Here is a 10,928-nt window from a genome sequence, read left to right as displayed (position 1 = left end):
GGCCTGTTAGGAACAAGGTGGCACAGCAGGAGGTGAGTGGCTGGCTAGCAAGCGAAGCTTCACCTGTATTTACAGCTGCTCCCCATCACTGGCATTACTGCCTGAGCCCCGCCTCCTATCAGATCAGCAGTGGCATCAGATTCTGAAAGGAGCATGAACCCTATTGTGAAGTGCACATGGGAGGGATCTAGGTTGTGTGCACCTTAGGGAGAATCCAATGGATATCTGATGACCTTAGGTGGAACAGTTTCTTCCCAAAACCATTCTGCCCAACCAGTTCCTGGTGCCAAAAAGGTTGAGGACTACTTGTTTAGAAGCCAGGGGGAGGAAAATAAAGAGCTCATTTAGGAGAGTTGTCCACACTCATGGACAAAGGCACCTATGGAGGATGGCGGCGCTGGTGTGGGAGATCATTGGAGGAAACCAGAACCATTTTTGTTGGATTATGGAAGGCAGAGAAAGAGAAGAATCCAAGAGAAGACGCTCTTGGGTCTAGTATTTAGCAGAGTGACAACATCTGTATCACAAATGTCATGGTTAGCAAGAGTCACCAGCCTTCGGGGAAATTTGATAGATTTGGCTTTAGGTTATTGAGTTGTAGGCAATAGTGTCACATGTTGACGACCTTTGTTGTTGTGTTTTGTAGGTGGATGAAAATGGTGTCTGCCACAGGTTCTTTACTTAGTCACTTGCTGCCTTTCTGGAAATAAAGAAGTACAATTTTATAGTAGTCAGAGTTCATTTTTGCAACTTTGACACCTGATTTTACAATTTCTGGAAACACTGGAATTAGGTGAGCTAAGGTGTTTCAGTTTCCTTTTATGGTTCTTTTCTCCTTCCTTACTCCTACAATCTTAAAATACAGTACGAGCTTACTCTTTTCACATCAAAGCATTTTCAAAGATTTAATTTTCAGATTTTCTGGGTAGGATTTACCTTCCTAACCCTTGGCCACTCTTCTCATGTTTCTCTTTGATTGCCTTCTTACACTGCTCCTCTGCTCCCCTTCCTTCCCATCTCTCTCTCTCAATTCCCTTTCCACTTAGGTCTCTCCCCAGGAAATCTCAAGTGCAGCTATTTCACAATCAGATGTTAGAACGAGGACATGTGGCCTTGCTAATCCACCTGGGACCTGGAAAGCAGGAACTGCATAGTCTTGATAGAACATTTCAAATTTATCTCTATTTCTCCCTTGTAACTCTTAATTTTTAAAAATAAAAATCTGTCCCCTTATATGATTTAAATATTATAAACATTTTCCTCTCAGTGTTCTGACAGTTTTTATTTATGAGATAGCAAGCACATCCTCCAAAGCATTTAATACTGGGTGCCCAGTCTCTAGTTGTTAAATGAATAAATGAATGAATGAATGATGAAGGCAGGCAGAACAGTTTCTCTGCTTTTTTATTTTCTCTGTATTGCTTTAAACTTTCACTAGATTTTTTTTTTTCCCCAGGGGGTGGGTTTTTCCACCAGCAGTGCCAAAAACTTGGAAGTAGTCACCAGGTGCTGTGAAATGTCTTACACATTGAAGCTGCTTAGAGTTGAATTAACAACTTAAACTGTTATTACAGAAGACTGTTTAATTATAACAAGTGATGAAAGCAAGTGGTTTGCCAAATTATAGGCAGCCCTAGATTCATAGCCAATATTAAAAAGAGATCAAATGCAAAATTTAAATCCTCATACATATATGTGTATGTTGTATATGCCTTTTCTGTATTGATTTCTTTAGATTTATTACTCGGCAGAGTATGTGCGATGCTTTTGAGCATTACTATTGATAGACGCCATCTAGTGGTATAGAATAGCAGATGCCCTGTAGATCAATTCAGCTGTGTCATTATTACTGCTATTTCGTAGAAGTAGAACCAAAAACACTCGTTTAAAGGATCCTTTATGTCCTAAGTAGAAATAAAATATGGAAGATTAAGATATAAACTTTATGCTATGGTAGAAAAGACAAAAATCAACACAGTACTTTCTCTGAGTGCAATCCATCCACCCACTCCCTATTCATTCATCAGATATTGATCAAGTCCATGTCCTTTGCCAGGTTGTGTGTGAGGTGCTGGATATAAAGTTTCCGTCTCCTCCTTGAAGGGTAGGAGCAAGTGGCAAACACTGGTGATCTATTGTGTCTTCAGCACTCAGGCTACGCCAGCAACTGTATGGACAGATGGATGGCATCATCATCATGGCCCTGGAGGGTTTATTAGCCCATCTTCAGATAAGGAAGATGTTACTTTGAGATGTAATTTTCTTATAGTTACGTATCTAATAAACTTCTAGACCAGATTCAGAGCCATGGTTGTCTGACACCAAAGTAGGTGGGCTTCTAAAAAAGCCTCTGTGATACCAGAGAAAGGGCAAAAGCAGAAGATGCTTTTGAACTACAGTTTAGGCTCTTTCTTCCTTTCTTTGTTCCTTCTATCTTCCCTCTCTCCATCTTCTGTTTTTCTTTTTTTCCTTCCTTCCTCCCTCTCTTCTTCCCTCTCTTCCTCCTTCTCTCCCTCTCCTTCCCTCCTCTTCTCCTTCCTCCCTTTCATCTCTCTTTTCTTTTTCCTTCCCTCCCTCCCTCCCTCTCCCCTTTCTTTCTTTCCAAGGTGAGGCAAGAGGCAGAAGGCACCTCTCATAGTGATAAGGTTGGTACAAGTTGTTAATCTGTGGGCCTGAGACTAGGGAAAGTGAAAGAGATAATAAGGGGTATAAAATGTAAAATAGCTATGGCCAAGAGTTTGAATCATCAGAAAAGAAATAACCCACCTGTCTTAGAAGATTCTTGGAGATACGTTAGATTGGGCACATTACAGCAAAGACAAACACATAGGATTTTAAATTTGTGAAACATATGATGAAGAACACAAGAAACTTTTCCCTTCTGAAGGATATTTGTCAGTGATCCTTGATCATGCCATCCAAGATTGGTCATTCCTGCTCTTGGTGTCACATATGTATACAACATTAAATTCAAGTTGACATTTTAAATGTATCATCTTTGTACTAATCTGAGCATTGCTTCCTATGTAAAACTCCCAGCTAGGCAGTATTGTATTTCCTTGAGGACTGTCTCATTATTTCTCTGTAATAATCCTCCCCAAAACAGAACTGAACACAGAGTAGGCCTCTGTAGATATCCACAGAACTGAGACTTTTAAATTAGATAGGTTTCTTCTAAGGCTATTATGGACAGTATAGGGTATTTAGCACATCATTCATGTTATTCTATTGGTTTTATGTTATTCTAGTGGTTTTCATTTTAAGCTAAACATGTGCTTTGTTTTTTATCATGACTGGTGGTACATGAAAGCCAGTAACCCAGTTTTCTCAGCTGCAGCTGAACGATTTCTTTTAAAATTGCAGGACTTGGCATTTCTTATTTTACTTCACAAGACCATATTCAAACATGTTTCTTTTGTAAGAGGTTTCCTTTAAAAAAAAAAAAAAAGTTGAAGCAGTGCCCATATGCTTTTCTGCCTGTGAGGACTTCCCTCTAAGAAGAAAACAGAACCTGGCGTGGATGAAGTACCATGTAAGCGTTTGTTGTACAAGTGAATAAGCCTGTGCTTGGCCAGTGGGCACGGCTGTTTCCCAAACATGCCTTGCACAGTTGGCTCCTATGTCTTCACCCACCACGCTTCCTCCTGCCAGGGGTAGCGCTCTCTTCTCTCCTCCTTGCCTGGCCAGTTTCACGTCCTTGATGAGGCCTTTGCTGGTTGGCCCAAGCCAGACGGCTAGCTCTCCTGCTCTCCCTGTGGGCGCCACTCATTGGTGATCCCGAGCATCTGCTCTCAAGTTCTGCTCCTTGTCGTAACATTCATATACTCTAATAAATATTGCCCTTTGGGTCCTTAGAGTCTAATGTAATACCCTGAATGTAATACACATTCAATGCCTATTTATTGCAAATTATACATATTCATTTGATATAAAATAAATACTTTTTAAAAGATGGTTAGTAACAGAAAAAGGAAGGAAGAAATAAGGGTAGGGGTATAAACTTTTATGTAACTTAGGCATTCAGGTTTATTACAGTGTACACATATCGTGTAGAATCTTGCTACAGTGTGTCAAGAAAATAAAACCCTGTTTTGCTAAATTCAAAGGTAAATCGCTAGAAGTACCAGGCAAGGTCAGCCAAGAAGTTCAAAACCTTGGAACAGGGTAGGCAGTTGGTATGTCTTTGAACTCCATCTCTCTTTACACTTAGAGAAAAATAGGTAAGACTGATGTTGGAATTATTTCTGGAGTGATGTGCTGAATCAAAATTGTAAAAAGAATTAATCCCTTAAGTTTGTTTCTTTAGGAACTCCTAGAACATGATGAAATTCACAAAAGAAAGGAGAGTTTTGAGGGATAGAAAGTGAGGCTTGGGCAACAGAGGAGGGAAAATTTTGGCCTGGGGGAAGGTGAAAGTGGTAAGTTCACACTAGCCTTTAGGCAAATACAACTTTGTAATTCACCATTGATATTTTTCTTTAAAATTTCAGCAAAATGTATAGCTTTAATATAGAAAGAATTATTTTCAGTAAGATGTCCTGAGGCCAAAATGATGCACTGGTATCTTCACAGGTGCTGCAATTCCACTGTCTCTGCGCTATGTTTAAAGCTGTTTGCCCTTACCTAAAAAGGCAAGAAACAAGAGGGCTGCTGCTAGGAAGACTAGCAAGGAAGGGCACACACATAAAATCTCAGGCTCACTCAGGATCTGTTTGTTGAAGGCAGGCACATTCTGATGAAGGCCAGCCTCATGTGACCTGGAGTTCTGGGAAAGTCAGAAACTCCCACGGACCTTCATAAATGTACACAAATGTTTACTCTGCACAATTACAGGCATTTAAAAAAAATACTGCCAACTTTGGTAGTGGGGCTTAGGATATTTCAATTTTAGTTTGCAAAGCACAAGAAGCGGGATTGGAAGGTACAAGGGTGAGAACTGTGGCTAACATCGTCATTGAAGAATGGTCAGATTTCCATACATGATCATTACGTATTGGATATTAAGGAACCATCAAAGGGGTGGGTTCCTCTTCATCTATTAGACACAGGACATTTGCAGCTGCAGCAGCAAGACTCAGTCAATGACAACTCGCTGACCCAGGATCTGCTATGTGCTGCAGTGGATTTGTGCCTTAGGGATCAAAATGCTGAGAGACATGTGGTTCTTCTCAAGGCCTTTACAGACAATGAAACACCCAATAATCTGAAATGTGAGTGTGTCCTTCCTAGGCACTCCCAGGAAAAGTTTCTTCAAGGCTGCTCCTCCTGCAAGGTTTTGTTGAGTACACAGGAGATATGTTGATATCTCTTGCAGAGTATCTACAGCGTATGAGGATATACCTGTGAGATGGTGAGCTCTTGAAGAGCAGAGCCTTATGTCCTGTGCATTTTATATTTCCAGCACCTAGCATGGTCTGCAACATCAGAAGAGCTTCATAAATGTCTATTAAATGAATACATGGCAATCTTGTAAATGCTGATAATGGGGTGACAGTTGGGAAACTCATCAAAACCTGGAGCTCGGGAATTGTATTATGTTATAGGAGTGCTTTTTGACCTGTTTAGTTATACCTAGTCCCATAGATTGTACCTATAATTTTAAAAGATATATGCTTTAGATCACAAAGAAAGATAGTGTGGGAGGGACCGCCTTTATTTAATTTTTAACAGGGCTGTGTTCTAGGGAAGTGTTTCTGATAGGGAAGTAGAGATAATATTCTCTCTGCAGGAAGAAGTCTGTCTGAAAGCCCCAATCCAGTCTAAGGGAACTCAGCTTAGAACACTGACAAAAAAAGCCTGCTCAGGAAAGCCTACGGTGTGGCTGGAAGGTAAGTTAGAGGCTGCCTACGCCTGCTTTATTATTTCTGCGTATAGATGATTGCTGCCGTCCATTTAGGCAGCGTGAATTCCAATCTAGCTTAAAAGATTCTTCTGAGACCCTTTAATCTTTCAGCATCTAATTCAAATGTCAAGCAATTTACACTAATAGTTTCAAGTAATGCTTCCTCACAGGTGAGTCAACATTTCTAAGAAAGGAGAAAAGTTGGGTATAAAAAGTTCAATTCTTCCTCGTCGAAATAAAGATCCAAGACATTTCAGCCGTGCGTGGAGGGCGGGGAGGAAGGGGTGAACGGACCCGGCTGGGACGCGGGTGCCTGGAACTGCTTGGTCTCTCCGTTTCCCTCCTGGCTCCTAAAGGTCTCTTAGCAGCATTTCCTGCACGCTGGCACCCCCTGTCCTCCTAACATTTTACTGCCTGCGTGTTTCTCCATGCTTCCCCACCCTCCGAGCCCCGAGGCCAGGGGCGCCCTCCGGGGGCTGGCACACCGCAGGGTCTCGCTTCCTCGCGCTGTCTTCTCCAGGTGGGGTCACTTCGAGATGCGGCCGTTTGGGCGTTCGCGGGGCCTCGGCGATTCTGCGGCGTCCTGGGCTGTGTGTGCAGCCCCAGCGGCCGAGGCTCAGAGATCCGAACGCCCAGCCGCCGCGTCTGTCCCAAGTTGGGCCACGGGATGGCCGGGTGGGGTCGTGCCTGCGCCAGGGGGCGGCTCGGAGCCAGACTCGGGGTTTTTAACTTACTCCTCAGAGGGGCGAGAGCGAGTCCCAACGACGACGGCGACGGCTCTCTAGAAGCCGGGGTCCGGGTAGGCTGCCCGGCCCTCGAGCTCGCCCAGCGCCGCGCATTCCGAGCCCGACAGCCCCCTCCCTCAGAAAGGCGCCCGGGCCCCTCCCGGACGCGCCGCTCCCGCGCACCGCGGGGCCTGGGAACAGCGCACCGGCTGCGCCCGGAGCCCGGCGGGCGGTGAGACTGACGGCGCCCGCGCCCAATCGCGGGGCGGGACCGAGGGGGCCTGCGGACGGCGGCCAATGGGAGCTCGCGAGCGGGCGGGAGGCGGTGCCGCCGGGCGGGCGGGCGGTGGCGTCGGGAGCCGGCGCGGCAGACGGGGAGCCCGGGAGGAGACGGCGGAGCAAGAGGAGGAGGAGGACGGCGGAGGAGCGCGGCGCCCCCGCCGGCCGCCCGAGCGCAGGCCGAGAGCTCCAGCCGCAGCCGGCGGGTCCGGGCCGCCTCCGCCGGAGCCCGGCGCGGGGAGAGTCCGGGCCGATGGGCAGCTCCGGGCAGCGGCGGGCGGCGAGGCGGCAGCCCCGGTACGCGCCACCCGGCGCGCACAGACTGTAGCAGGTCCCGGCGGACGGCGTTGCGGAGGTACGTGTCGGGGAATCCGACGGGCAGCGTGGAGAGGGTCGGCTCGGGATGGCTGCGGCCAGGCGGGGTCTGTCCCGGAGGGGAAGGCGCTGCCCTGCGGGGGGTTGACGGCGGCGGGGTGCGCGCGGCGCGGAGGTGCGAGGGGCGCGGCGCGGGGGTGCGAGGGGGCGCGGCGCGGGGTTCGGCTCGCAGATGCAGATGTGCCCGCGCTCCCGGGACCCGGCTGGGAGAGGAGCCGCCGCTTGTTCTCTCCAAGTTATCGATTGGCTAAAAGGTTATTCCCGTCTCGGCGACACAGGCACTGAGGAGGACCTCCTCCAGGTGCCCAGAACTCCGCTCTGACTAACGCTCGCGGAAGAGCTCGCGGTTGCCCAACGCGGCTTCCCTGGCTCGCCGGGCGGGCTGACGCCGAACTTGCTGCGGAGCTAATTCCCCTGGAAGGGGTGCGCCCCGAGCGCGCGCCCTCGCCGGGACGGATCCCTCTTTGTAAGACCGCGAGCCACCGGCGGGCGCCCTTCTCACTCAGCGCGACCTTTCTTTCCACTTTGTCAGCTCCTGGGCCTCTCCGGGTCTTCCCGTGTCAGTGAGGGTAGTTTGACCACGTCCTAGGAATATCCCCAGGAGCACCTACAGATTAATTTTCTGCCGTGCCGCAAACCCAAAGAATCAATTTCGGCTCATCATCTTACAAGAGGGAGCCGAGGCTTCTCGGAAAGAGAGAATAACTTGGCATTACCCCTCTGGGAGATATTTGTCATCATTAACCTGCTTCAGTTAAATTAATTCAGCCCAAGATGACTCTGACCTGAGTATTGGAAAAATCAAGTGCATTGGTCACGGAATTGTGCTCACCAAAACATGTAGTTAAAATAAAATTGTAGACATTTTGGATTTTGGTTAGATTTAGACTGGGTTTTGACAAGGATGGCTTTTTTTTCCCCCCCAAAACACAAGGAAAAAATCCTCAAAGAATCTTGGTGGTTCTCATGGCTTTGCTCAGTAAGTTCAAAATAGTCGCACAGATTTTTCTTTTCTTTGCCTCTTTTGTCCGCAGTTTCCATTCTAAACGTTAACACTAGATGGCTTTCTCATGACAGGCATTTAGTAAACTGTCCATTTGAGTTGCGTTTGTGTACAGCCTAGGTTGTAATTTTTCTAGTGTTACAATTAGTAATTGAAAAAAAAAATCTCACAAACTGTTGCTTTTTATTACCTTCCTAGAAAACCTACACATATCAATATTTTTGCGGTTATTGAGAGGTGGCCTATTAATTTTGGCATTCCTAAAGTTGAATTTCAAGAGACAACAGGGTTTACTGTATTTAGTTTCGTCATTTAAGAATGCCTGTTTCATGTTTGGACTTATTTAAAGAATTCAGAGTTCTGTTAGTTTTCTAATCCTGTTTAGACAACACTTGCACTTAAAAGATGTTTACTGCTTAATTGAATTTCACTGCTTGATTAAGAGTTATAAGAGAGTATTATTCATGAGAGAGTGCAATCTTAAGTTTTGGGTATAAATTACATTGATTCTTCCTAAAGAGTCCATTGATCCATTTTGGGAAGAGATGCAGTTGAAGTATCTGCATGATTCATACCGGGGATTGTGTTAGGAACATCTTCTCCCCAGAGGATATTTGATTTTTTCATTTCTAAGCACAAGCCCTTTTATGACAAGCACAATAGCTTGTAGTTTCAGCAGTAGCAGCAGCAGCAGGCTCATGTTTTTAAGCACTTTTATTTTAAAGTAAGATTATGGCAGCCTGTCCAAATCTTGCCTAGGTAGGCAAACTTATTTATACGCTGGATAAATATCTTGAAATTATCTTTATAGCGCTCATTTATTGTGTGCCTTGGCCAGCTTAAAATAAGACATATTGAATTTGTTCTAAATTAGAGTGTATTCATAAATAGCTGAAGGAAAAAGAAAAACCACAGAGCAAACATCTGGGAAGTAGGAAATGAAATCAGAAACAGCTTTTATCAGTACCCACTCGCTACCTATAGATGGGGTGAAATGAACTTGGATAAGAAGCAGTGTAAGCAGGTCCAGAAAATATAGCAAGAGCTAGATCACAGGTATGGGGGTGGAGTCTGGCTTTTAGTATGGGCCACAGATTTTACCAGTTGCTTTAAGTGTATGTTTTTCATTAAATGCTTTTTATGTTTTTAAATCTTAGATTTTCTCAAAGAGCTTTAATTGTATGGAATGTAACTTTTAGTCTAAAAGGGAATTATCAGATCATGATTTGGCTTCTATAATGCTTACTATAGTTAAAGCTGTGTAATATGCATTTGGAAGGTGTTTCCCCTCCCTCCCCCACCTCCAAGACTGGGTTGGTGTTTTAAAGGGTTCCTTGATTCCTGAGCTTAATAAACACTTGTCCACCTGGGGGATCTTTTTACCTGAGGCAAAAGGGGAAGTGGGTTATTCATTTTGAAATGAGCAGTCTGTCTATTCTGACAGTAAGGAAATACTAGCTACCCTGAAAAACCAGTTGTTTGGTAATTGAAAATGGTTTAAAAGCACTGTGTTTAGGCATCAAAACTAGTTTAAAAGGGATTGTGTTTCTTGCATACTTTGGAAAGAACTATGTGTTTACGTGGATACAGCCCCTTACCCCAATCATAATTGGTAAATGCAGGGTTATTTTTTGAGATTGAGGAAGGCATTGAGTTTTTGAACTTCTGATCAATTTATGGTGGTAGTTTAGAATTACAAATTCTTTAAAAGACATATCCAAGAAAATTTAGACTTGGGGTATTGTTAATTAAAGAGCTGCTTTTTTTTTCTTCTGTTTTGAACTTCAATGAAATACAAAGTACAGTCCTAGAGAATAGTGAACCATGTTCTAGGTTTTCTACTTCTGTTAATGTACCTAATTCACTTGCAGGATGAGAGCAGAAAAAGCTTCAGGCAGAGATAGGAACCTTGAGCTTCCTGCCTCTACCACCTGCCACGAATTAATTTGGATGAAAGTGTTTTCATTGATCCCTTTCAGCACCGAAATTTTGGGTTTAACATTTAAAATGAATGTATTAGAATAATGAAAATGCCTGTCTGATTGGGATAGTTTATATTTTTCATGATTATGTCTTTTCTTTGCCTTGGCCTATGGTAAGTTTGTATGTGAATACTTTGCATGAGGGTCACAGCTACTTGGTTTACCTTGAAATCAATGATTCAGAAATTGCTTTTCTGTTCCAATTGCGTTTTGCTGTGACTCCTTTTAAAAGAGTGATAACAATGTGATAGGAATTTAAAAGCCTCCCAACTTTCGACATAGATTATGTTGATCCTTTTTGAACTTGATTTATAAACTTTGGTTCCAAAAAACAGCAGTTGTAGAAGAGAGCCAGATCTTGACTCACTGTTGAGGTTCTGCTTCTTGAGAGATTTCATATTTAGTGCAGCCCAATTCCTTGGTACATTTTCCCCCTGTTACTGTATAGCCAAGTTAGGTGGTAGGAAGGAAGAAAATGTGCAGCAAGTCGAATGTAGTCATCATAGCATCTTTGGACCAGAAAGGGCCTTAAAGATTGTCTCATCATGTTGTTCCTATACCATTTCTTTTCATCTACCTGTAAAATTAAAAAAAAAAAAAAAAAGCAACTATTAGGGATTATCAGATATGTCAGCATTTAATGTTACTACGTAAGTGTGTTGAAAATTGACAACAGCAGTTACTACCTATTGTCAATGCATTTCATCAAAATACGTTTGTTA

At 44.2% G+C, this 10,928-nt stretch overlaps 1 protein-coding gene across 5 annotated transcripts in view; it reads left to right on the top strand.

Annotated features, from left to right (window-relative positions):
• The first annotated feature begins 5,674 nt into the window (after positions 1-5,674).
• Positions 5,675-10,928, top strand: part of SIPA1L2 (signal induced proliferation associated 1 like 2) — a 240,857-nt gene continuing 235,603 nt past the window's right edge. For 3 of the 5 annotated variants that reach the window (XR_010345113.1, XM_064383605.1, XM_064383603.1), the window contains exon 1: positions 5,675-5,828. The gene's annotated coding sequence lies outside the window, so the exon portion shown is untranslated. The remainder of the gene's footprint in view (positions 5,829-10,928) is intronic. The other 2 variants (XM_064383608.1, XM_064383607.1) reach the window with 1 other exon arrangement.

Source organism: Aotus nancymaae, unplaced genomic scaffold (assembly GCF_030222135.1).
Source record: "Aotus nancymaae isolate 86718 unplaced genomic scaffold, 86718_ANA_hifiasm-v0.15.2.pri h1tg000032l_0, whole genome shotgun sequence".
Lineage (NCBI taxonomy): Eukaryota > Metazoa > Chordata > Mammalia > Primates > Aotidae > Aotus > Aotus nancymaae.
Note: the sequence above shows the minus strand (reverse complement) of the source record. Positions and strands in the feature narration are given on the sequence as shown.